The 27376-nt window shown below is 41.8% G+C and overlaps 1 long non-coding RNA gene across 1 annotated transcript; it reads right to left on the bottom strand.

Annotated features, from left to right (window-relative positions):
• Positions 1 to 9640: 9640 nt before the first annotated feature.
• Positions 9641 to 22742, bottom strand: LOC125139176. The gene is made up of 2 exons (XR_007138273.1): positions 21272 to 22742; positions 9641 to 10260 (listed from the first exon to the last, which is right to left on the bottom strand). It is a non-coding gene; the product is annotated as an uncharacterized LOC125139176 (long non-coding RNA).
• Between the last annotated feature and the right edge of the window lie 4634 nt (positions 22743 to 27376).

Raw genomic sequence — 27376 nt, 5'->3', positions numbered from 1 at the left:
CACTGCAACCCTGACAAATGAATGAATAAATGTCATATCTATTCAGTTTAGATTTTTTTTCCTGGTGGTTAATGTTCATCTAATTTGGTATACTGAACCTCCATTGCTTCCACCACTGCTGATCATAACAGCATTATAAATCCTCATATTAACACAAACCCAGTTCAGTTTTGGAAACTCGAGCAACGGCTCCAGCATCTGCACTTTATACGACAGCAGCCATGTTAGTGGTCTTCCATACAGAGAGCTTTTGAAGTCCCCGAGCTGTAATTGCTCACTTACCGCTGCCCCTATAGTTAGTGCACCAGGACACATGTGAATTTAACTGCAACTGTCAAAACCTGCCAACTTTCCAATGTTCCTACGCTACCCGTAACTCTTTATTATTATTGTTTTGTTTTTTTTTTTTACATGTACTGTTCATGTGCTCTGTTATCTGGGACATTGGATTTTTCAGAATGATTTAATATTTATAATAATTATGAGCCTATAGTGTTTTTTTTTGTTCGCAGTTATGGCTTCCGCTAGGCCACAGCGCTCATCTTTTAGGTGGCGGGTGCGTTTTAAATGCCATTTTAAATTACAGGTTGTCTGGCATCAGGAAAAGCAAAAAACACGCACGTTAAGAGAGTGGATATGGTAACACCGGTGTTGGGCAATAACGCGTTACTGTAACGCAGTTACTTTTGACAGTAACTAATACTCTAACGCATTACTTTGTAAATAAAGTAACTCTGTTACCGTTACCGTATGGTGCGTTTGTCCGTTACTTTTGTAAATGAATTCATTTAGACTGAAGTGTAGCCTACAGACTAACCTGTTTATAGCAGTGACGCATTGTAGGATCGGTGGACGCCAACCTGTAAACACGAAGACGCCGCACTGTGGGCGTGTTTCCATTTATTCATGCATTGCGGCAGTAACGGCGAGTCAAAGCGAGAACAAGACGAGTTTCTCACAGTGGAAATATGCTCATTATTTCACTTTAGTTGAGCATAAAGACAAAAACATTTTAGTCAAATGTAAGCCGCGTCTTTCCGATTCGAAGGTCCTGTCCATTAATGGGAACATTACAGAACATTCTTTAAAACAGTAACTAAAAAGTTACCTTTAACAGTAACGCGTAAATTTCTGGTGTAAATAATCAACAAATTCATTGAGTTACTTTTTGAATGAAGTAACTAGTAACTGTAACTAGTTACTATTTCTTAGTAACTAGCACAACACACAAAAAATAAAAAACATGAGGTGAGATTTTTGACTTTTTGCTTTTTTGATGACAAAAATGTTTTGGTTTTTTTCTATGATGTTGCTATAGATATGGGAATTAAAAAAATACTAACAGGGACATTTTACCATATAAATCATTAAAAAAAATAAAGTAGAGGTTTGCTTTTTATTAAATTGTGTATAAATGTTGTCCTATCGTTACCGTATATCGCTCAAGCCTAGATCTCATCAGACGTTTGAGATATCGTGTAGCAACCGTAGCAAAACAACGGAACTCGAGAACATTTGTTCAGCTTTTTTTTTTCCATTTCACTATATTCATGATTTATTTACGACATGAAGCTTTATTTATCTCTCTATCTACCACTTTCTTGATGGTTATGTTTTTAAGCATCATCAAAAACTTCAACACGACACTGAGCAGTAGGAAAGTTTAAGCGTCATCGAATGAAAGTTCTGCAGAGGAGCAGGTTTATATTAAATCGGAGGAAACTAAAGGAAACTAAGTTATTAGTAGTTTCACCGTGCCAAGCTCAGCGTACAGATTCTGCTCATACAGGACAAGACATGGCCAAATGATTGTGGTTGATGCTGGAGCAGACCAACACTGACACGGTTCCTAATGGCTCGTACGCCTCCTCGTCATATTACATACATGTCTCTTAAGACAAAACGCCATGGCACAAAAATCTATCTGAGTTAAATGCCGAATTAAATATACATAAAGCTTCATATGACACATACGAATAGATTAGACTTAAAAATGCAGTCATTGTAAATGGACTTTTTATGTCTTACAAGCTGAAAGGCAACAATATGGAGACTTAATTCCAGTGAAAGAGGTGTGACCTCTGTGTCTATAGGTTTCTGTGAAGGAGGCGTGGTCTCTGACTATAGGTTTCTGTAAAGGAGGCGTAACCTCAGTGCTTTGCCCCGGTTAATTAGGTGTGGCCTTTGCCTATAAGTTGCTATGCAGGAGGTTGCTGTCTTTTAAAATTCTGTGACAGAGGTGTAAACGCTGTAGATGTTGGTCCTAGTGAAGGAGGTGTGGCCTCTGTGCATGTCAGTTTAAGAGATGGAGGTGTGGCCTCTGTGCATGTCAGTTTAAGAGATGGAGGCGTGGCCTCTGTGCGTGTCAGTTTAAGTGAAGGAGGTGTGGCCTCTGTGGATGTCAGTTTAAGTGATGGAGGTGTGGCCTCTGTGGATATCAGTTTAAGTGAAGGAGGTGTGGCCTCTGTGCATGTCAGTTTAAGTGATGGAGGCGTGGCCTCTGTGCATGTCAGTTTAAGAGATGGAGGCGTGGCCTCTGTGCGTGTCAGTTTAAGTGAAGGAGGTGTGGCCTCTGTGGATGTCAGTTTAAGTGATGGAGGTGTGGCCTCTGTGGATATCAGTTTAAGTGAAGGAGGTGTGGCCTCTGTGCATGTCAGTTTAAGTGATGGAGGTGTGGCCTCTGTGCATGTCAGTTTAAGTGATGGAGGTGTGGCCTCTTTAGATGTCAGTTTAAGTGATGGAGGTGTGGCCTCTTTAGATGTCAGTTTAAGTGAAGGAGGTGTGGCCTCTGTGGATGTCAGTTTAAGTGAAGGAGGTGTGGCCTCTGTGCATGTCAGTTTAAGTGAAGGAGGTGTGGCCTCTGTGGAGGTCAGTTTAAGTGAAGGAGGTGTGGCCTCTGTGCATGTCAGTTTAAGTGATGGAGGTGTGGCCTCTTTAGATGTCAGTTTAAGTGAAGGAGGTGTGGCCTCTGTGCATGTCAGTTTAAGTGAAGGAGGTGTGGCCTCTGTGGATGTCAGTTTAAGTGAAGGAGGTGTGGCCTCTGTGGATGTCAGTTTAAGTGAAGGAGGTGTGGCCTCTGTGGATGTCAGTTTAAGTGAAGGAGGTGTGGCCTCTTTAGATGTCAGTTTAAGTGAAGGAGGTGTGGCCTCTGTGCATGTCAGTTTAAGTGAAGGAGGTGTGGCCTCTGTGGATGTCAGTTTAAGTGAAGGAGGTGTGGCCTCTGTGGATGTCAGTTTAAGTGCACCATATTAAAATTAACTGTGGGTATTTTTTTATATAATGTTTTTATGTCATGTTCTCAAAATCTGACATATCCATGGTTGATGTTTTCTTTCTCTTCCATGGTCTTTTTGAGACATGTTGTCTAGAATTACCCAACAACTACATGGGACTTGTGTACCATAAAGATCTCTTAAAGCCTGTACTCTTCCACAGAGCTGGATGATCGTGTTAAGATCAGATGTGCTTTAAAATAAGGTCTCAATTACCGCAGCTTTACTCAACACACACACAGGCACATATGTGCCAGTAACTCATACATGGCCACTTTACTAGTTAGATTAAAGTCAGATCACTATCAGGGACCTCAGAGTGGCCTTTTTTTTTTTTTGAGTGCAGATCCATTTCCTCAGCCAATCTGGTAAAGTTGCCCTGCTGGGGGGCCTTCAGAAGCCACTATTTATTTTCTTAGCTAGTTACTAATTGTCTGGGTCTTTGGAGCCCATGTGCTTGGAGGATGCATGGCAGTCATATGTGTCTGTGGCCACGCACTGGCGCTCAATGTGGCTACCATTTGCTACCATTTACCACGCTGCCCCAAAGCCTGAGGCACACGTAGGGTACATGAGTTGAGAAAATGGGTCTAGACATGAGCCGTACCCCAGTTTCAGCTAGGAGGGTGACAAGGACAAATGCACCAATTTTGCCTGGAAATAATCCACAATATAATCGAATATTCTTCCCACAATTATCATGTGTCAGGAGAAGCTTCTTAGAAATGTTCTGGAAGATCCTAGGAACAGATAAAACTGTAATGTACTATACTAAACCTACATAAACGTCATAAGCCTCAAAACATTATTAAATTCAGGACTATTTTTCCCGGTGCTATTATCGTGGCATAGTGATAAGATTCATATTTAATTGCATTTAAAAAAAATCCTGTTTAGACCACATCCATTCTTTGTTCTATCAAATACAAATACAAGCCTTTGCAGCGCTCTTACGTTCTAACGGATGATAGCATCATTGAGTTACACCCCTATTCGAATTTGTTCATCTTTTAATGGCCTTAATGTTGGAAAGTTGTTTTTGTAATGAATTCATTAACAACAACATAAAAACCTCAACAACAACAAAAAAAAGACCATTGGTATTTTCCAACATTCATGCCTTCTTGACACTTGGCATATTTCTTGTCAAATAAACGCCTACAGTTTATTTTCAGTAACAATCTCTCTCACTCATGGTGACAACGTAATGCACGTTTCATATAGCAAGAGACCAAATGCGAATCATTTCAAAGCCCCATGAGAGGACAGCGGTCTGAAGTGGACCTTTGGGAACAGACCATTGACCTGGAAAACAAAACATATCCCAGGGCAAGAGAACTAGCGTATTGACTTGTCAAGGGGCCTGAAGTTTCTGTGAGTTTAGCATAATGTATGTAGTCCGGTGTTTAAGATGTTGGACTCGTGCTTGAAAAGTCATGAGTGCAAATCACACCACTGGCAATCTGCTAATGCTGGGCCCTTGAGTAAGGCCCCTAACCCTCAACTACTCAGTTGTATAATAAACGTAAGTTGCACTGGATAAATTATTTGTTTAGATTTAGACAATCATTGTAATTAAACACCTAAACATGTAAGGAAAACTACATGAAAAGCTTTTTTTTAGGAAATCAATCAATGTCATGGTGTGGAGTTATACAGGATGCATGATTTGCACTATCCACCATTCAGTTATGGATCATTATCCAGTTTGATTTAATGTGTGAATGTGTGTATTGTCAGCAAGATAAGTTCCTGTTATAGCTTCTAAACAGTAGATCCCTCACCAGCATCTATTTGACGTTAATAAGATTAATAAATACAACAAAGATGTGTCGACTCCTTAAAAAATGTTAAATCATCATCTCCTTTCGGAAAACTTTATATGATTAATCAATCCATGATGAAGAGCTCCAAAGTCTTGTTTATGCAGAATGATCTGACCTCTTGACGAAGGTCTGTGATGGTGTCTATCAGTAAAATGCCATGTGCTTATCTAAAATGATATTAAGGTCACACTTTTCAGGAACTCTATCTATCTCCCTGAACTAAATATAGTCCAGTCAGCTGCTGTAGAGTTCCTCCATACTGCATGTTATGTAATTAAACTCTACATGATACAAGGGAAACAATGTAAATGGCTTTCTTAGGTCCTGTATATTTTATTTTGTATATCTCTGGATATGGAGCTCATAGACACACTTGTAGCCAAGACCAAGGACTATCCTTGCTCCAAATTTGGGGTTAATTGATGCATCTAGTATAGAAACGTTGTCAATTAAGTCATGTATCCTGTGTGTCTCCCATGCTATGGAACGCTATGGTAGGAATATTGACCACCAATCGGTGGTCACGGTTACATACAACTGACACGAATTCTCCAAGAACTGGGGCTCAAAAATGAAAGAGGGGATAAATCTGGAATGGGATGTTCAACAAGGACATATGGGGTCAGGTAATGGTCAGATGGTGGTTGGATGTCCACATATTTTTTGCTGTACAGTATATTGTACCATGTGATTCGAGGTGTATATTTTTCCATCGATGCTCCGCCTTGCAAACTATCGCGTTCTACTAGTATGCCGAGTTCTTGCTCGGATTTAAGCTGTCTTAAGTGATTATTATTTATGCTATTATGCGTACACCTTTATTTTTTAAAAGGAACACTGTGCGACCAGTATACCAAAGTCAGTGTGAGTTTTAAAGACAAAGTGACTTTACCTTTCCTAAATGGTACCATAACGATATCGCCTGTCTGCAGACTGTTCTTGTCATAAAGCATTATTAGCAAAATTTTTGCTTGTATCTTCTTGTTGAAGCAAGCTGAACCAAGATGTCTTGGAATACACAAAACTTTCATAGTCACAAATCTGTTTATTTCCTTGCTTTGTATTCATAGTGTTTTGTGATAAAGTTTTGCCATGCACCTGTTGCCCCCAAGCGTGCCCACGTCTCTCTCTGCAAGGACAGCTTGGCCTAGCAGACGCACTGTAGCTGGAACAGGACCGATGGCAGCCCTGTGCCAGGCTCCCTGGCCATGGTGCCGAAACAGGCATTTGGAGTGTGGCTGGCACGGGTGCCCTGTTTCTGCCTGCTTTCTAATTCAATTTTCATTTAATAAGTTTTTGCCCCCTCCTTCTTTTGTCCCATGTGTTGTCTCTCTCCCCAGTTACCCAGGTCTATGCAAATAGGCAGTCAAGTATGCACTAGTTATCTTCACTGCTAGAGACTCTGTGCCCTTGTTGCTTCATATAGCTCTGCTCTAGAGCACCAGCTATTGATAAGGCTAATGTCCCCGATAGCTACCGCGCTTTCAAGTCACCCTCACAAAACAGACGGCTCGCTTTCATGTTGTTTTCCCAAGCCAAGGACAGACAGGCCTCCCCGCTGGACTCAACTGGCTAATCAGTAATCGCTAACTTGCTGAGCCCAGCAGTACCTCAGATGGGCAGATTCTCTCCCTTTCCCTCACTTTCTCTTTTGCCTTCTCTCTATCTCTGTGTATTTTTCTTTACTTACTCCCTCTTTCTGTTTCACCCCTTCCTTCCTTGAAGAAATTCCTTTCTCCCACTGAGGCAGGTTTTGAAAGTGTAAAACTGGCTAGCACTATTGTACAGAGCAAAGTCCTCCTTGAAAGGCACTGTACTTTCTTTTCTTGTCCTCCTCCTCCTCCTCCACCTCCTGCTCTTTTTTTCACCCCTGCCACCTGCCTTGCCTCCCACCCATCATCCGTCCATGCCTCCCTCCCTTCTTCTTTTTTTTTGTCTATCCCATCTCTTCGGTCTTTCTTCTGTGGCCACAGAGCAACTGTTCATGTGATGATGAGGAACAGCAGGGAGCGGTACAGACAGCAAAGGCTATCGCCCAGCAGACACATGGAGCTAAATTAAAACATTAGTACCACTTTATGACTTTATTTAAGGCGCGCCAAAGAAAATAGATTGCACGACTGCGACGCAACAAAAGGAGGACTCATCCGCTCTCACCCGAGCCTTGCGCCTGCTCGCGTCAAGCCTTTCTTCTTCTCTGTATGAACTCAGTGAACTTTTGTCATTGTATCAAGTTGAGCAGTGTGTCCAATCGGTGCATGGACCTGTAGACCCGTTTTACCAATGGCAGTCCAGGTGCTTCATGGTACGGCGTTATTCTTTACAGGACATTCTGACAATATTGGTTTTGATGACCTCCACCTGGCTTACTGCTTTGTGTGCTCTGAATTTTGCCATAAATGAGAGACAACTGTATTCAAATATGTCTGGTGTGTCTCTGTGCTTAACCCGTTCTGATCAGGGAAGAGTTTCATATACAAGTTTCACAAGTCAGACACCTAGCTTTCTGTCTGGTACATTTCAATAATAAAGATGGTCCAGATCCAGATAGTTTCACAGAATGAAGGCAGATGAACAATCACCGTTCATATCATAGCATGTTAGCATGTTAGTAAGCATTGTGTTAGTGTAAACATAACGATGTGCAAGGTTCATACCGGATGAAAACCTTTATTTTCAGAAATTAGTATTAAAAAAAGGGGTTTCTATAATTTTTGTCTTTGTCCTGCTTTAATATTTCTGGCCAGCAAAGTGATCAGGTGCGAAAAATGATTAGATGGTACCTGATTACCTGGAGGCTGTGACTACATACTGAGTAGAACAGTTATATGATAAAGGGAAAATTCTGATAATACAATGAGACATCTGGTGAATTCATACAGTCAGTATTTTTTTGTCTTCCTACAATCTAACAAGTTAGTGCTACTAGCTGAAGAGACGGTCGTACAGTACTCATCGTGCAATCGTGCTGATCTATGTAACACAAAGTCCATGTGTCAAAAGTGTGTCACATGGCTGTGTGTGCATGTGTGACAGCTCTCTTGTTTCTCTCCCGGCTGATGTGATAGACATCATGTGCTGCAAACTGTAAGCGACGTGAAAGCGACACAGAGGTCATGGAGAAGGCTGGAAGTGCGGCTTGCTGTTTGTAGTGTGTGCCAGAGGCAAAGTGCAAGTCAGACCCTGAGCTGAGTCTAAAAACCTGCTCAAAAACAGCTCATAAATAACTGACTTTCATTATTATTTGGATTTATGTTTGACTGAAGAGTGTTAATACAGCTAAATTTACACAGCTTTTCTGAACAAGCTCAGTGCCTTAAAGCTATCATGGCCCAATATATAGATTATGATGATGTTTTAACTAAGAACTCTTATAGCTACAGAACCTGTGTGGTAAACTAGCTTACTTCTAACCACTAAACTAGCCAGCTAGCTACAGAACTTGTGTGGTAAGCTAGTTTAATTCTAAACAATAAACTAGCCAGCTAGCTACAGAACCTGTGGTAAGCTAATTCAATTCTAAACACTAAACTAGCCAGCTAATTACAGAACTTGTGTGGTAAATTAGCCAAATAGCTACATATATTTTGTGGTAAGCTAGCATGTTTCTAAACACTAAACTAGCCAGCTAATTACAGAACTTGTGTGGTAAATTAGCCAAATAGCTACAGATATTTTGTGGTAAGCTAGCATGTTTCTAAACACTAAACTAGCCAGCTAATTACAGAACTTGTGTGGTAAGTTAGCCAACTAGCTACAGATATTTTGTGCTAAGCTAGCATGCTTTCAAACATTAAACTATCCAGCTAATAACAGAACCTGTGTGCTAAGCTAGCACAATTTTAAACACTACATTAGAGAGCTATTTACAGAATTTGTGCAATGACTTAGCCAGCTAACTACAGCATCTATTGTCGCATTCGCATCCCTGTCTGTCTTGATCTCGGTCCAAAACTCTTTCTCTTCAGTTCCTTGTAAAATTACTGTATAAGATTGTGTTATTTCCTCGTCATCCTCCTCCAATAGAACTTTTAACTTTTCCAACATTTGTAATACGTAGCAAAACGTATCATATGTAAAATACGTAGAAATCTTTTGTCATTTTTGAACCTTTTTTTTTCAACATTAAAACAAAAATACTGCTGAAAAACTACAGAGTGTCTACTTTCATACGAGCTTTATATTAACACCGCTGTGGAGGTTAAATACTGAACACAGACACAACAAAACAGGAGCAAACTCCATTTTTTTTTTTTTGGCTTCTGGTAAAAAGAGTTCAATAGCAGCATGCTTATCGATCTGTTCGTTGTTCATCTTAGGTTAAACGATGTAAAAGGTGGATATTTCAAAACCCACATCACATGCTCTGTAGCTGGAAGCTTTTTTGCTTGCAGGTAAAAACAAAGTGTAAGAACGATCGCATCAAAGACATTGTAGGTGTCGAGGAGTAATCTACGTCCCCTTGGCTTTTCCCTTATGAGATCAAAGCCTTCTGTTGTATCAGTCACAGATTAACAAGAGAGCAAACCAAATGCCTCTAAATATAGTCTGGAAAATGAATTTATTTTCACCTTGGCAAGTTCCACCCTCAACTTTCATAGACACCTACAACAACAACACACACGCACGCACACACACACACACACACACACACACAAAAAGGTTTTCAGCGAGTCACATGGCTCCACAGCTACCGATTCAAAAGAAACAGCTTGAAAGCATCAGCCAGCTTCTTCTACCTGGACTATTTTAAAACAGGAAATGAAGTGGGAACGGCTCAGGTGAGGACACGCTGTCGACATGTGAGAAGGTCATTATGCGACAGCTCTTAATCAACCTCCATTCATGCCTGCGTTGTGCTTCGAGAGCCCATGATAAGAAACACATGGTGCGGTTTGCTTCCTCTTGTTTCTGGTCTTCTTTAACCGACTGTCAAGCCAATGCCTCGGCCATCTCCTCCGCTGATACGCGATAACCGACCATGTGTTTGGGCCATGATGGGTTAAGTAGGAAATGACTTGGGTGTTGAGGAACGCACTATCACAATGTCTTCCCAGGACATCCCTTGTACAATATTCCATAGTGTGAGATGACTGATTAGGCATGGCTTTAATGTCACGTCTCGGAATCTTCATAACGTGACATGCACCCTGGAAGCAGTTCTAAACAAGAAGACAAAGACCAAAGAGAAGGAAACAAGCCGTTATGTGTCACATGTTAATTACGGAATAGTGAAATTTTCGTGTTACTACAGAAACGAAAAATTAGGAACGTACATTTTTTGTTTTATTGAATAAAATGAAGTCAAATGCATCAAATACTATAAAAATACAAACTGGAAATTTAATAATTAACCCCTTATTGTCCAAGTGAACTAGTAGGATTAGATGATACATTAGATGATACATTTGCATACCGGAATCTGATTGGCTCTTACGTTTAATGATGCGTTAATTGTTATGTTATGTCTTTAGGAAGTCTCACAATCTTCACATCCAGATAAACGAATTCCCCAGAATTGGTTTTAATCACAAGCATAAAAAAAAAACACCCACGTACATATATATAACCCACATACAGTATGTGACAGAGTGTCAGCATAAACATGAACTTTTCACCGAAGTGTGATGCATATATGTTTTTTGTGGTATTCTTTTGTCCTTTGACTCGAACAAGACAAATGATTTTCACGTGGTTACTTAAACTGAGCCTTGACATGACCTTTCCGTGACACGCTGATCGAATTTCAGCATGAGAAAAGTGACTGCAAGCGGAAAGATGTGCTGTTTAAACCCTTAAAGTATTAGCTTGTTATCCGTTTAGCATAATGGAGAGTGGCTTGTTGTTACGATGGTGTGAAATGTATACGTGGATGGATTTTGGAAAAACCGAAATGCCTTTGAAGTCTTTGAGTCATGATTAAGAAATTAGTTGATGCTGAAGTTTAGCCACTGTTGCAACTGATGCATGATAAGGTGTGATGAATGAACAGATACATAAAGATGTATAGAGTTGATTTCGACACAGCATTATCCCCAACTGGGGGGGCACGGTGGCTTAGTGGTTAGCACGTTTGCCTCACACCTCTAGGGTTGGGGGTTCGATTCCCGCCTCCGCCTTGCGTGTGTGTGTGGAGTTTGCATGTTGTCCTCGTGCTTTGGGGGTTTCCTCCGGGTACTCCGGTTTCCTCCCCTGGTCCAAAGACATGCATGGTAGGTTGACTAGCATCTCTGGAAAATTGTCCGTAGTGTGTGATTGTGTGAGTGAACGAGAGTGTGTGTGTGCCCTGCGATGGGTTGGCACTCCGTCCAGGGTGCCAACCCATCGCAGGATAAGCGGTAGAAGATGAGCGGTAGAAGATGTAGAAGATGAATGAATGAATGAATGAATCATCCCCAACTAATTCTATCTCAAATTTCCTTGCAACTTATGTTACTAATTTCCCAGATTGCACAAGGTACGCGAGTCATGGTTCTACGTGAGTTCTACATGACAAAGACACCAGCAGTGACGATGTTATTGTGCTCTTGTTTAGTTTCTTGATGGTGACTGGTGGCTGGATATACTATATAATTGACTGTGATAGTGAACATCGGTTACTGTGATGTACCTAGTTTTGACTTGATTTGAATTGAATTGGGAAAAAAAAGAAAGAATTACTATGAATTATTATTCAGCTATTTATTCCTTCCTAACAAATCAGAAAAGAAATAAGAACCCTTTGTGTTCAACAGAAAACAAAGCTCCTTTACTCCTAATTCTTTTTTTTCCCTCTTGCTTGTTTACTCATTCGGTCTAACGTTTTTTTCCGTGCAGTCAGCAGTCTTTCATTGCCTGTAGTTGGGCTGTAACATGTGTGTCCTTAACAAGGAATCTAATAGCTACTGTATTACCTCTCGCTTAGTTTTAATGTTAATCAACGCATCGCTCATTCTGATATAAAGTAACACCAGATTATAGAAGTATATGAATCATTTCCCATCTATAGGCAATTACACAACCCTGGAAATTCATCCTGTTTTAACACGACGTCTGTTTTGTCGACTGATCGCCGATGGAGCCTCGAGTCACAGAGACAAAGCTATTCGTATCAGTTGCACAGTAACATTTACACAGTAATCTCTTGTATCTCCATACTCATCACTAGGGACCGGCTTATGGCTTATTACTGGCATATGATTGGCTCTCATATTTTATGATGCAATAACATTTGTCACCTGTCATGTTTAGAGGTTTTAGACGGCTGACTCGGTCTCGTTTCATCACCGACTACAAACTCTGTAAATCTAAACGCTAAATTTAAAACGTTTTTGAAAAACCACTGACACACAAAATATCTTCTTAGCTTTATTGACTCGAGTCGGGTTTGTCTGAAAGACTGAGGTGTAAGAGCTCAGTGTTTAATCTCTAAATTGAAACTCTCTGTTTTATGGTTTAGTTCAAACAGCGCAGGGTCAGGAGAACACAGGGAGCGTTAACACTTCCAGACGTCGGGCTCCAGTGTGAGCCCCTTCCGGCTGCCTCATTTAGCCTCGTTCGACTCGGCTCTCGCCGGTTCCCATACGCAGACCCTACCGCTGGGTAACGAAATGCAGATGGTACCTGTTACGAACACAGACGCTGCTTGTTTTCCTTTGTTATAATCTGAATCCTGCCGGTGGCAAAAAAAGGCAGAATAAGGTACAAAGGTACGGAAACCGTGGAGGGAGATAAAAAAAAAAAAAAAAAAACAACTAAAAGAACTCACGAAAGAGCAGGACGAGAGAAATCTGCAGACGAGATCTGGCGTGCCAGCACCTGACCACCGGGGTTCAGGATGGAGGCAGGAGCTTAAGCGTGCAAAAGGGATATTTTTGCTAGGAAGAGTGTGAAAGGGTTATCCCTCACGTTACAAGCCTCCTACTGTGCAGAGAGCTGGAAGGGACAAGGGCTGCCATTCAACATGTAGTGTGTGTGAATCGAGCTGAAGCCTCAGGATGTGTGTGTGTGTGTGTGTGTGTGTGTGTGTGTGTGTGCTGTTATAGGAAAATAATCAACCATTATTGAGCAGTAGAGTGTGTGTGTGTGCCCTGCGATGGGTTGGCACTCCGTCCAGGGTGTATCCTGCCTTGATGCCCGATGACGCCTGAGATAGGCACAGGCTCCCCGTGACCCGAGGTAGTTCGGATAAAGCGATAGAAAATGAACGAATGAATATTGAGCGGTGTGATGAAGCCTGACATCATCAACTTTGATTCTTTTCCGATAACGACATATTCTCGAGTATTTTATGCCTTTTATTTCACAGGAACCTGCTGAGAAGAAAATGAGGTGTATTCTTTTCTATTTGTAGTTACTTTACAAATATTACGTAGAGTTTACCAAAAAAAACAAACAACAACAAACAAAAACAAATTACGTTTCTCAGTAAATCGCGATTTCCTCGCTTAAGTTCGACGGATTTTAACACGATTATATTTATATACCGTATAAATATTGAGTGAGTGTGATTATGTAGAATTAACGTAAACCATGATGGGATGGACACAACAGTATCCCCGATCGTCAGAAATGAATGTTACTCAGTTCAATCACATGGTGAATAAAGTCAATGAAATTATGTTCATAGGACATAACGAACGTCATACTTCACGCTGCTTCTTTCTTATACCCTGCTTAACCAACAGCTTTTTTTTATTACCGAGAATACAAATATGACTCAGTTGTAATCATTCCACAGAATTAAATTAAAGCTTCGCATGTGTCTGTGAGAGATGTCAGTTTCTAGTCGGCTCAACACCGGATTTTTTTCTTATTTTTATTTTTTATTTTTTATTTTTATCACCCACAGTGTCTCTGAATGATTCATACTGCCGTAGTTAATTTTGAGTGATAGAGGCACAGAGATCAGATTGAAGCTGATGTTTGAACCATTTTGAGGTGATTGCGTGCATTGAGTCATTGTAAATAGTATGTACAGTAACTCATCAAAGCATCTTCCTGTAAATAAATGAGTCGTGAGGTGATTGGAGGCTGCTGGTGATTAAAGGATACCTCGGACCAATCGTATCACTTCACAAAAGAGTGGAAGAAAAACTTAACTGTAACCTTCTTGTCATATACTGTACAGCCTCTTATTAAGATATGTTACAAAGAAAGTAGTAGTAGAGATCATTAATGCCCCTGTGTTTAGTGTTCTAAGCCCATATGATTAACTTTCTTTCCTAATCTGACTCTAACGCTAGTACAAACCTTAGCATGGTTCAAACTACAAGCAAATTACCACTTGCTAACATGACCCTAAGGCTACGTGTGAGGTGTTTATCGCTATGTTGCAACATGTGAATGAGTCAACTCCTTGATCTGACTCTTATAGGTGAGTCGATTCACTTATACGAGTCAGTTTTTTTCTACTTTATTCTTCATGTAGTGACATTATGTTCAAAATGCGTTCATGGAAACATGAGCGTTAATTGTAAGATGTAAGTTTAAGTGTTATCGTACAGTAGTTTGGCATTTGGTTAGAGTTATTTAAATACTGTCGATTTTTTTCTTATAAAATGCAATTATGTCGTATTTAGTATAACGTTTTTATACTGCTGAAAAACTCAAGCAAATCACTGGTGAAATAATCACTAGATTTGTCCAGATTTTGTGGGAAAATAAATCAGTGATTCGAAAGAGTCGACTTGTTCGAGTCGAATAAAAACGGAACTGACTCATTGAGCTTTAAAAATAAAAAAAATAAAAAACCTTTTACTAATGTCCAGCTTTTTTCAGGCTCGGCCTTAGGAGGATGGTTATTTCTGGTGTTTCGTTCCCTCCTTTAGCTCTTCATGTTTGCCGTCCTGAGCGCTTTATTCGCATCGATGTAACATCAGGCAGTGTCTGTTCTTATGCCAACAGAGGTGTCAAAGGGTGCCAGCGGAAATAACACCCACACTCCAGCTGATAAGAGTGCAGCGGCCTCACCTTTATCACACTGACCTGATATCACAGCCCGGCCCTTGTGAGCCAACGCGGCTATCTGAACACTCGACCGGTGCTGAGAGAACTTACGGCTCACATGAGAGAGAACTATTAATAGCTGGATGTCAAACAAAAAAAAGCCAGTCTGAAGATTGTTTATAAAACGAGTTCAGTGTGAGAGATAAAGTCAGATTTATAATTCCCGTTAATTAATAACAGGGTCGGATCTGTAGCTACTGTAATTGTGTTATATCTAAGGTAAAGGCTGATTTGTGGATTTATCGTCTATATATTTCTTTTTTAATACACTGTTAGATCTGGTATAATAATACATTTTCATACTGCAGCTAATAACCAGGGAGCATAAACGTTAACATACTGTATATAAAGGCTTCTTTCTAGACCTGGAACTCTGGCCTTAAGGCCATAAGGATTTAGCCAGTACTTGTTCCAGCGTGACAATGCCCCTGTGCACAAAGCAGCTCAAGTCAAGTCAAGTCAAGTCAAGTCAAGTCAAGTCAATGAAGCTCTATGAAGACATGGTGTGGAGATTAAAGATGGACTGGAAGAACTCAAGTGAACTCCTGAATAGAACCCTGACAATGGAATGAACTGGAACTGGAGGCTCCTTAACGTCACAACATCAGTGACGAAGAGAAGAGAAGAGAAGAGAAGAGAAGAGAAGAGAAGAGAAGAGAAGAGAAGAGAAAATAAAAGCTGATTATAACAGCAAAGAGAATCAAATCTGGGAATCAATCTGGAATGAAATGTTCGACAATGAACACATCTGGGTGTATTGGTCAGGGGTGCACATACTTTTGGTTATATAGCCTGCATGAGCTAATAGAAGGTCGTCATTGGCCACTGTGTCACAAAGAGCTGACATTTATTCCAGAAATGTTCAAGAAATCAACCTCAAATAATGACGTCTCTTTATTACATAACAATCCAAGCGAATTAGCTGTTACTATAGAAATGAACCAAAAATCCATGAACAGCTTTAAGTGCTGGACCAATCAGAGGTGAGAATGTATTTGGTAGAATATTTTGACACACATATTCAATATATTTAGTATAATAGGTAGAAACATTTTGTAGATCTTTTTTTGAAGGTGTCCTTAACGAGGCTTGGACAAAAGTTACATCATCATTACTTCCTTATGAAGCGTTTATTAGCAGCATAAAGAATAGCAACGATAAAGCATCGATATTGCACGATATTCCTTGCCTAAAATCATACTCCTGCATTAATAATGATTAAGATGATTCATGAATTAGTTTTTTTATTCCCCCAGCCTTCAGTCTTTCTACATCAAAACCGCTGCTGCACTGAACCGAGGATCTTATGTGCAACGTTACGGCCTCCAGGAAAGATGAGTTCAGAAGGTCAGGAGTCTAAAGCTTACCAGTATACCGATAGCTTTCCAGTGTGTAAACGCAGCACAGTATTTAAACACATTTTTTATTATTTCATCATGTGGGGTTTTATTGATAGAGCCTCAACCCTGTGTGATGAAACGAGTGCACTTTGACACGAATGTGACTCAAGCGAGAGCAAACGCATAGCGGATGAATAAAGAAAATGCATTCCTTTAAAAAAGTAGCTGATTTTTATATATATGTATATATATATATAAATTTTCAGAGATATATTGTTTACATTATATGATGACTGAATCATATCCCATATTCATTCATTCATTCATTCATTCATTTTCTACCGCTTATCCGATCTTCTCGGGTCACGGGGAGCCTGTGTCTATCTCAGGCGTCATTGGGCATCAAGGCAGGATACACCCTGGACGGAGTGCCAACCCATCGCAGGGCAGCGTATATTTTATTTATTTAAATTCATTAAGACAGTAGGGGGGCACGGTGGCTTAGTGGTTAGCACGTTCGCCTCATACCTCCAGGGTTGGGGGTTCGATTCCCGCCTCCGCCTTGTGTGTGTGGAGTTTGCATGTTCTCCCCGTGCCTCGGGGGTTTCCTCCGGGTACTCCGGTTTCCTCCCTCGGTCCAAAGACATGCATGGTAGGTTGATTGGCATCTCTGGAAAATTGTCCGGAGTGTGTGAGTGTGTGAGTGAATGAGAGTGTGTGTGTGCCCTGTGATGGGTTAGCACTCCGTGCAGGGTGTATCCTGCCTCGATGCCCGATGACGCCTGAGATAGGCACAGGCTCCCCGTGACCCGAGGTAGTTCGGATAAGCGGTAGAAGATGAATGAATGAATGAATGAATATTAACACAGTGACCTTGTGGTATAAACAATACTAGAAGCCCATATCTTACAGGGAATGTATTTATAAAGAAATATCAGTGAATTCAGGTGTAAAATCGTTGGAGTATTTTCATTGTTTGTGTGAGACGTTTGCGATTGGTGTTGTGACTGCAATCGCGATCCTGGTGAATTTAATAAGAGAGAATAAATACTTAATATGCAACGACTTGAGACTCAACATCCCAGAATGCAATGTATCTACATTGAAGGGAAGCACCACAGACTCGTCTCTGGTTCGAAAGACATGAGAGTCGGACAAGACTAGGACTAAAGTGCCGCCGCATCGGTCTCTCGTTATTCCTTTATGTGATGATTGAAGTGTATCATTTTATTATCTCTCTGTGCTTGGTGTAAAAACATCATGTTGAGGCACATTTTATGGATCTTTGACGTTTATATTTACAATTTATTCGGTTTGCTGAAGTAGTCAGATGAAAGTGGTCATGTGACTGTGTTGTAAATGTGTCGCTCTGTGTCATTGCTCTTCTTTTGTTTCCTATCACACATACACACCCGGTTTTGTCACTACCTTCCTCTCTTAGGCCTCTCTTAGGTCTCTCTCTCTCTCAAACACACACACACACACACACACACACACACCAGGAAGTCCAGTCACTGCTGCACATGATTAGGCACCATGAACCCGTAGAGGGCGCAAACACACACTCACACACACACACACACACACACACACATACACACACACACACACACACACACACACACACACACGCTCTCTTGCTTACACACTGCTGCAGCATGGGTGTGTAGGGTGTGTTGGTGTCTGTGGGGAAGGGTGTGTGCGTGGGAAGATACACGTGTGTGTGAGTGTGTGTGTGTGTGTGTGTGTGTGTGAGAGAGAGAGAGAGAGAGAGACTGAAATGAAAGCTAAAGAAGACACTCTATAACTAATATTTGTTTACATTAATCAGGCGAGAATTATATTTAAAATGATTTTCATTTTTTTGAATGTTTTAAAGGTTTGAATGGTCGATGGTTTAATGTTTCAGTGTGAAACTAGGAAGCAGCAGAAACCACCAGCAGCATCAAAACAAGAAAACTCCACCTAATCACACCCATGGAATATAATATAATATATATATATTAATACAGGATTTTATAATACAGGATTTTAACACACAGGACAAAGACAAAAAACTTAAAGAAAATAAAGTAAATAAAAATCAAATCAAATAAAAAAAAGTTGAACGTTCGCTTTTATATTATCTGAAAACCATTAAATAATAATGATCGCAATACATATCGTGATATTTTAAATAATATCGTGATCTGGAGTAGGAGATGTTAGAGGAGGAGAGACTGGAGTAGGAGATGTTAGAGGAGGAGAGACTGGAGTAGGGGATGTTAGAGGAGGAGAGACTGGAGTAGGGGATGTTAGAGTAGGAGAGACTGGAGTAGGAGATGTTAGAGTAGGAGAGACTGGAGTAGGAGATGTTAGGGTAGGAGAGACTGGAGTAGGAGATGTTAGAGTAGGAGAGACTGGAGTAGGAGATGTTAGGGTAGGAGAGACTGGAGTAGGAGATGTTAGAGTAGGAGAGAGTGGAGTAGGAGATGTTAGAGTAGGAGAGACTGGAGTAGGAGATGTTAGAGTAGGAGAGAGTGGAGTAGGGGATGTTAGAGTAGGAGAGAGTGGAGTAGGAGATGTTAGAGTAGGAGAGACTGGAGTAGGGGATGTTAGATTAGGAGAGAGTGGAGTAGGAGATGTTAGAGTAGGAGAGACTGGAGTAGGAGATGTTAGAGTAGGAGAGAGTGGAGTAGGAGATGTTAGAGTAGGAGAGACTGGAGTAGGGGATGTTAGAGTAGGAGAGAGTGGAGTAGGAGATGTTAGAGTAGGAGAGACTGGAGTAGGAGATGTTAGAGTAGGAGAGAGTGGAGTAGGGGATGTTAGAGTAGGAGAGAGTGGAGTAGGAGATGTTAGAGTAGGAGAGACTGGAGTAGGGGATGTTAGAGTAGGAGAGACTGGAGTAGGAGATGTTAGAGTAGGAGAGACTGGAGTAGGGGATGTTAGAGTAGGAGAGAGTGGAGTAGGAGATGTTAGAGTAGGAGAGAGTGGAGTAGGGGATGTTAGAGTAGGAGAGACTGGAGTAGGAGATGTTAGAGTAGGAGAGACTGGAGTAGGGGATGTTAGAGTAGGAGAGAGTGGAGTAGGGGATGTTAAGAGTAGGAGAGAGTGGAGTAGGAGATGTTAGAGTAGGAGAGACTGGAGTAGGAGATGTTAGAGTAGGAGAGAGTGGAGTAGGGGATGTTAGGGTAGGAGAGAGTGGAGTAGGAGATGTTAGAGTAGGAGAGACTGGAGTAGGAGATGTTAGAGTAGGAGAGAGTGGAGTAGGGGATGTTAGAGTAGGAGAGACTGGAGTAGGGGATGTTAGAGTAGGAGAGACTGGAGAAGGAGAAATTGGAGGTTGGAGTAGGAGAGACTGGAGTAGGGGAGACTGGAGGTTGGAGTAGGGGAGACTGGAGGTTGGAGTAGGAGAGACTGGAGTAGGGGAGACTGGAGTAGGGGAGACTGGAGGTTGGAGTAGGGGAGACTGGAGGTTGGAGTAGGAGAGACTGGAGTAGGGGAGACTGGAGGTTGGAGTAGGAGAGACTGGAGTAGGGGAGACTGGAGGTTGGAGTAGGAGAGACTGGAGTAGGGGAGACTGGAGGTTGGAGTAGGAGAGACTGGAGTAGGGGAGACTGGAGGTTGGAGTAGGAGAGACTGGGGGTTGGAGTAGGAGAGACTGGAGTAGGGGAGACTGGAGGTTGGAGTAGGAGAGACTGGAGTAGGGGAGACTGGAGGTTGGAGTAGGGGAGACTGGAGGTTGGAGTAGGAGAGACTGGAGTAGGGGAGACTGGAGGTTGGAGTAGGGGAGACTGGAGGTTGGAGTAGGAGAGTGAAATTGCAGTGTTACTCCTGATTGACCTGAGTCTCTCAGGGAGTCTGGGACATTTCTTTAAACCTGAAAGAGAAACCTGCACAGAGGAATCTCAGCTGATGGAAATGAAACGGCAATCACGAGCACTGAAAATCAAACGGACACAAATCGCTTCCCATTTAATACCAGCAACTTCCTCTGGCATTATGATGCACTGTGTGTGTGTGTGTGTGTGTGTGTGTGTGTGTGTGTGTGTACTGTGTGTGTGTGTGTGTGTGTGTGTGTACTGTATGTATGTGTGTGTGTGCATTTGTGCGTGTGTGTGTATGTGTTCGTGTGTGTGCATGTGTGTGCATGTGTGTGCATGTGTGCGCGTGTGTGTATGTGTGTGTGTATATGTATGTGTGAGCGTGTGTGTAAGTGTGCGCGTGGGTGTATGTGTGTGTGTGTGTGTTTGGGTTTGTATGTGTGAGCGTTTGTGCATGTTTGCAGTGTTGTGGTTTTGCACTCAGTTCTTTGGTAGCTCAGTGCCATTCGTCTGAGGATACTGACCACACTGTGGTGCGAGTTTGAGTCGATGCCGCTCATGTTGGAAAGCGCACGAACGCCACGAGCATCGATCAGCCGATCTCGATCCCTGTTTTTCATCCCTGACATTGTTTTATTGTCTTTAAATACCGCTAAACAAAAATCCTTACTTTGTAAATCTAATAAATCTAATAATCATTATTAATAAACAAAGCGTGTCGTTTTACAGAAGAAAAAAAAACGCAAAATGTTGCACGATTTTAGGAGACTGCTAGAAAGCGCTGACACCGGAGACTCCTTCCGTCGATGTTAGCGTTAGATAAACACCTCCTTACAAAAAAATGTGTCACTGCAATTTGTTGTGATCTACAGTAGAGCGTACACAACGATCCCTGTGTAAGCTGTTGCTATAGAAACCGTTACGTTTAAGCAGCTCGATGGCAGAGGCTACTAATGATCATGTAAACTGGAATAATGCTGACAGATGGTGAGAAAACGGTGTAAATAAACCGAGTGTGATGCGTGAGGCCACGCCTCACTCACCTGTCACGTCATCAGACAAGGTCCCGCCCTCTGCATGCTGACGGGCATGATGATGCTGTTGACATGTGAGGATGTAAATATTTTGAAGAGAGAAAAGAAAACGTCGACGAATTGATGCCGAGCAGAAAGCAGAGAGATCAGGATCGACGTCGTGTACCTGCTCTCTTTCTCTCTCTCTCTCTCACACACACACACACACACACACACACACACACACACACACACACACACACACACACACACACACACACACACACAGTGCACTGTCATGTGTTGGTGGGAACCTTGAAGCGTGAGTCAGCACTAGAGAATAGAAAGAACACACATGCACACACAGAAAGGTCAGGAGAGTTTTGCGACTCCGTGGGAAAGGTCGTGTTTGCTTTGGCATCGTTAACACGTCTCTGCTCGCTGCACATTCACTACTGTACACACACCGAGACCTGCTTCCTTCACACGCATCACATATTTGCCACGGACGCTCTCGGACACTCTCTCACCTACGCTCAGACACTCTTTTACCTGCTCTCGGACACTCTCTCACCCACTCTCAGACTCTCTCAATCACTCTAAGACTCTCTCACACACTCTGTCATTCACTGTCTCTTTTACTCTCATTCACTCTCTCTGCCACTCATTCGCTCTCATTCGCTCTCATTCACTCTCACTGACATTCTCATTCGCACTCAGACACTCACATTCACTCTCGGACACTCTTGTTCACTCTCTCTCTCTGACATTCTCTTTTACTCTCTCTGACACTTTCATTCACTCTCATTCATTCATTCATTCATTCATTCATTCATTCGATCTCATTCACTTTCAGACTGACTCATTCACTCTCTCCGACGCTCTCTTTGACACCCTCCCTGACACCCTCCCTGACACCCTCCCTGACACTTTCATTCACTTTCTCTGACATTCTCAGACAAACTTTCACTCCCTCTGTCACTAACCCTCGACCACTCCATTGACCGCTCTGAGATACTCTCTCATCCACTCTCTCGTTCTTTCTCATCTCGGTCTCGTACCCTCTCATCCACTCGGTAATCTATTCCACTCCTACCACTCTCTCGTTCTCGTTGTGGATCTGACCAGAGACGTTTACGTTCCTCCTCCTGTGACTTAATAACACCGTGTTCTGCAGGATGTATATTGCACAGGCTCCAGCCTCAGGTGTGTCTTTGCATCCGAACCCCTGACAGAAAAGTCCCACACACTTCACATAAGAAATGAACCTGTGGCTTTGTCGGATTTTTAATTTATTTAGACGTTACCTTTTCATGTTATATTTTCCATGAGTGCATTTTTTCTCATCCACGCTTGTAGGTTTGTCTGGATAGCGTACATGTTTTTGTGTTTGTGTGTCAGAGAGAGTTCTTGTATGTCTATTGTGTGTGTCTGAGATAAGTTTTGTATTGTGTGTGTGTATGTGAGTGAGAGAGTTCTTCTAAGGTTATTGTGTGTGTGTGTGTGTGTGTGTGTGTGTGTGTGTGTGTGTGTGTGTGTGTGTGTGTGTGTGTGTGTGTGTTTTTGCATGCATGTGTGTATGTGTCTGAGAGATTTTGTATTGTGTGTGTGTGTGTGTATGTGTCTGAGAAAGTTTTTGTTTTGTGTGTGGGTTTTTTGCATATTTCTTGCATGTGTATAGTGTTTGTGTGTGTGTATATGATTGTGGGTGTGTCTGAGTGTGAATGAGTGTGTGTGTGTGTGTGTGTGTGTGTGTGTGTGTCTGACTGCGTATGAGTGTGTGTGTCTGAGTGTGAATGAGTGTGTGTGTGTATATGTGTGTGTGAGTTCTTGCATGGTCATTGCATGTGTTTGTGTGTGTGTGTGTATGAGTGTTTGTGGTGTGTGTGAGTGTGTGTGTGTGTGTCTGAGTGCATATGAGTGTGTGTGTGTACAGTATGTGTGTGTGAGCATGTGTATGTGTGTGTGTATATGTGTGTGTGAGTTCTTGCATGGTTATTGCATGTGTTTGTGTGTGTGTATGAGTGTGTGTATATGAGTGTTTTTGGTGTGTGTGTGTGTGTCTGAGTGCGTATGAGTGTGTGTGTGTCTAAGTGTGAATGAGTATGTGTGTGTGTGTGTGTCTGAGTGTGTGTGTATGTGTGTGTATGTGTGTGTGTGTGTGTGTGTGTGTGTGTGTACTGTATATGAGTGTGTATGTGTGTGAGTGTGTGTATATGTGTGTGAGTGTATGTATGTGTGTGTATATGTGTGTGTGTGAGTGTGTGTATATGTGTTTGTGTGAGTGTATGTGTGTGTGTGTGTATGAGTGTTTGTGGTGTGTGTGTGTGTGTGTCAGTGCGTATGAGTGTGTGTGTGTCTAAGTGTGAATGAGTATGTGTGTGTGCGTGTGTCTGAGTGTGTGTGTGTATGTGTGTTTATGTGTGTGTACTGTATATGAGTGTCTATGTGTGTGTGAGTGTGTGTGTGTATATGTGTGTGAGTGTATGTATGTGTGTGTGAGTGTGTGTATATGTGTGTGTGTGAGTGTATGTGTGTGTGTGTGTGTGAGTGTGTGTATATGTGTGTGTGAGTGTATGTGTGTGTATGAGTGTGTGTGTATGAGTGTTTGTGGTGTGTGTGTGTGTGTCAGTGCGTATGAGTGTGTGTGTGTCTAAGTGTGAATGAGTATGTGTGTGTGCATGTGTCTGAGTGTGTGTGTGTGTATGTGTGTGTATGTGTGTGTGTGTACTGTATATGAGTGTGTATGTGTGTGTGAGTGTGTGTGTATATGTGTGTGAGTGTATGTATGTGTGTGTATGTGTGTGTGTGTACTGTATATGAGTGTGTATGTGTGTGTGAGTGTGTGTGTGTATGTGTGTGAGTGTATGTGTGTGTGTGTGAGTGTGTATATGTGTGTGTGAGTGTGTGTGTGTGTGTGTGAGTGTGTGTGTGTAACGTGTTTGTGTGTGTGTGTGTGTGGTGTGTGCTGTGTGTGTTTATGTGTGTGTTTGTTTTTTCGATTTGTGTGTGTGTGTGAGTGTTTTATATTTTTTACCTTTTGTGTGTGTGTGTGTGTGTAGTGTTTTGTTGTTTTTTGTGTGTGTGTTTGTTTGTGGTTCGTTTTTGGTGTGTCTTCTTGTTTGTGTTTTTTTGTGTGTGTGGTGTGATTTGTGTGTTTGTTTGGTGTGTGTGTGTGTGCGTGCTTTGTGTGTGTGTGTGTACTTGTTTGTGTGTGCGTGTGTGTGCCTGTGTGTGTGTGTGTGTGTGTGTTGTTTGTGTGTGTGTGTGTGCGTGTTGTGATGTGGTGTGTGTGTTATGTGGGGCGTGCGTGTGTGGTTGTGTGTGTGTGTGTGGCTCGTGTGTGTGGTGTGTGTGTGTGTGTGCGTGTGTGTTGTTGTGTGGTGTGTGTTGGTGTGTGTGTGCGTGGTGTGTGTGTGTGTGAGTGTGTGTTTGTTGTGTGTGTGTGTGTGTGTTTGTTGTGTGTTTGTGTGTGTGTGTGTTTGTGTTTTTTTGTTTTTTTTTGTTTTTGTTTGTGTTTGTTTGTGTGTGTGTGTGTGTTTTTGTTTGTGTGTGTTTTTTTGTGTGTGTGTTTCTGTGTGTGTGTGTGTGTGTGTGTTGTTTTTTGTTTGTGTTTGTGTGCTTTGTGTGTCGTGTAGTGTTGTGTGTGTGTTTTTGTGTGTTGTTTTGTTTGTGTGTGTTTTTTGTGTGTTTTTGTGTGTGTGTGTTTTTTGGTGTGTGTGTGTGTTTGTGTTGTGTGTGTGGTGTGTTTGGGTTTTTGGTTTGTGTGTGTGGTGTGTTTGTGGTTGTGTGTTTGTGTGTGTGTGTGTGTGTGTGTGTGTGTTATGTGTGTGGTGTGTGTGTGTTCGTGTGTGTTGTGTTGTGTGTGTTTTTGTGTGTCGTGTGTTTGTGTTGTTTTTGTGTGTTGTGTTTGTGTTTTGTGTTTTTTGTTTTTGTCGTGTTGTTGTGTTTGTGTGTGTGTGTTTTTGTGTTTATGTGTTGTGTGTGTGTGTGTGTGTGTGTGTGTTTTTGTGTGTGTGTGTGTGTGTGTGTGTGTGTGTGTGTGTGTGTGTGTGTGTGAGAGAGAGAGACACAAAACAGCAGAACAGAGGTATTTATCCTACATGTTTTACGAACACCCCAAAACTCTTTTTATTCCTCTTTTCATCCCTTGTCTCGCTCCTTTGACAAGGTGAAACAGTTCCCTGAATGGCGTCCCAGTGTGAGTCTGCTCGCTGCCGCCAAAGAAACATCTGCCCGACTCCGTCAGCTGGACACAAACAGAGCAGTGAAGCCGTGGAACAGAGGGCCTCACAAAGGCTGAGGGAGAAAGTCCTTCTCCCCCTACACTTCTGCCCTAATCCCTCATGTGCTCCGAGCGCCCTCGGCCCCTCTCCTCCCGACACGCTGCCTCCGCCGCACACTTGTTTGTTCAGCTTCCTTTTTTTGTGTTCACATACATATCAAAGCAGCTCTCTAAATAGGGAGACTGGCTTCTTTGAATGAGAGCATTTGGACTTGTTGCTGGCTTTTTAAAACGCACCTGGAGCACGTACACACCTACAGAATGCAGACCAGGCCTCTATGGAGGAGGGAGGGAGAGAGAGAGAGGGAGGGAGGGAGAGAGAGAGAGAGGGAGAGAGAGAGTGTGTGTTGAAAAGAAAGAAAGAAAGAAAGAAAGAAAGAAAGAAAGAAAGAAGAGAGAAAGAAAGAGCTGAACAGCACGAAAGAAAGAAAGAAAGAAAGAAAGAAAGAAAGAAAGAAAAAAGAGAGAAAGAAAGAGCTGAACAGCAAGAAAGAAAGAAAGAAAGAAAGAAAGAAAGAAGAGAGAAAGAAAGAGCTGAACAGTAAGAAAGAAAGAGCTGAACAGTAAGAAATAAGATGAAAGCATAGAAAGAAGAAAGAAGTAAAGAAAGAAAGAGAAATGAAGAAGAAAATAGAGAAATAAAGAGCTTAACATTAAGAAATAAAGCGCTGAACAGTAAGAAAAGAAAGAGCTAACATTAAGAAGAAAGAAGAAATAAGAAATAAAGAAGAGCTGAACATAAGACAAGAAATAAAAGAAATAAATAATGGAGAGACAGAAGAGCTGACATTAGAAAGAAAGAAAGAAGAACAGAAAGCTTACGTTATAGAAGAAAGACAGAAAGAAAGCTGAACAGTAAGAAAGAAAGAAAAGAGAAAGAAAGAAAGAGCTGAACAGTAAGAAAGAAAGAAAGAAAGAAAGAAAGAAAGAATTTTATTTACTTTTATTTACGAGCTTTCATTTATTCCTCAGCTTTTTGTTGTCCTTCATGATGAAATAATCTCAAATTCAGACAAAACATTTTTTTGTATTGACTTCTGTGAGCATATTGTTAGACAAACATCTGCGGATTCGCAGGAATCAATATGCAAATCCAGATTTGATGAATATGCAAATTAGCGGTATGAGCCCGCCCCTTCACCTTGGCTTCATAGCTTCTTGTGTTTTATGTAACGCCCAGTGATGGGAACATAATCACCGGGGGGGCGCCGTGACTTACGAGTCGCTCGTTTTTCCAATAACAGAAGAGTTTAAATTCACTCACAGAAGTGACACGTCAAAGCGACACATCGTACCATTTATCCGCTTAGGGTTGCAGCATTCGGTGGACGTTTATGGTTTATACAGCCGAGCAATTAGGAGATAAGGGCCTTATTCAGGGGCCCAGGACTTGCAGTTTACTTAGGTGCCCTCATGTGACTTATGATGCTGAAGCGTGCTAGTTCCTCTTCTCACTTACGTTACAGCAGCTGTAAACAATTTTTCCCGATCCAGCTTCTCAACACAGCTTTTCATTCATTCATACGCTCATTCATTCGTTCATCTTCTACCGCTTATCCGAACTACCTCGGGTCACGGGGAGCCTGTGTCTATCTCAGGCGTCATCGGGCATCGAGGCAGGATACAGTACACGCTGGGTGGAGTACACAGATTTTCATGTTACTAAAAATCACAAAGAAAAACTGTCGGAAAGTCAAAATTAATAAAGTGTTAGTTTACATTTACAGCATTTAGCAGATGCCCGTATCCATAGCGACTTACATTTTATCTCACTTAAGGGTTAAGGGCCTTGCTCAGGGGCCCAGCAGTGGCAGCTGGGTGGACGTGGAATCGAACTCGCAACCTTTTCG

The sequence above is a fragment of the Tachysurus fulvidraco genome, chromosome 17 (assembly GCF_022655615.1).
Source record: "Tachysurus fulvidraco isolate hzauxx_2018 chromosome 17, HZAU_PFXX_2.0, whole genome shotgun sequence".
Taxonomy (NCBI): Eukaryota; Metazoa; Chordata; class Actinopteri; order Siluriformes; family Bagridae; genus Tachysurus; species Tachysurus fulvidraco.
This window is presented reverse-complemented; position numbering and strand designations above follow the sequence as displayed.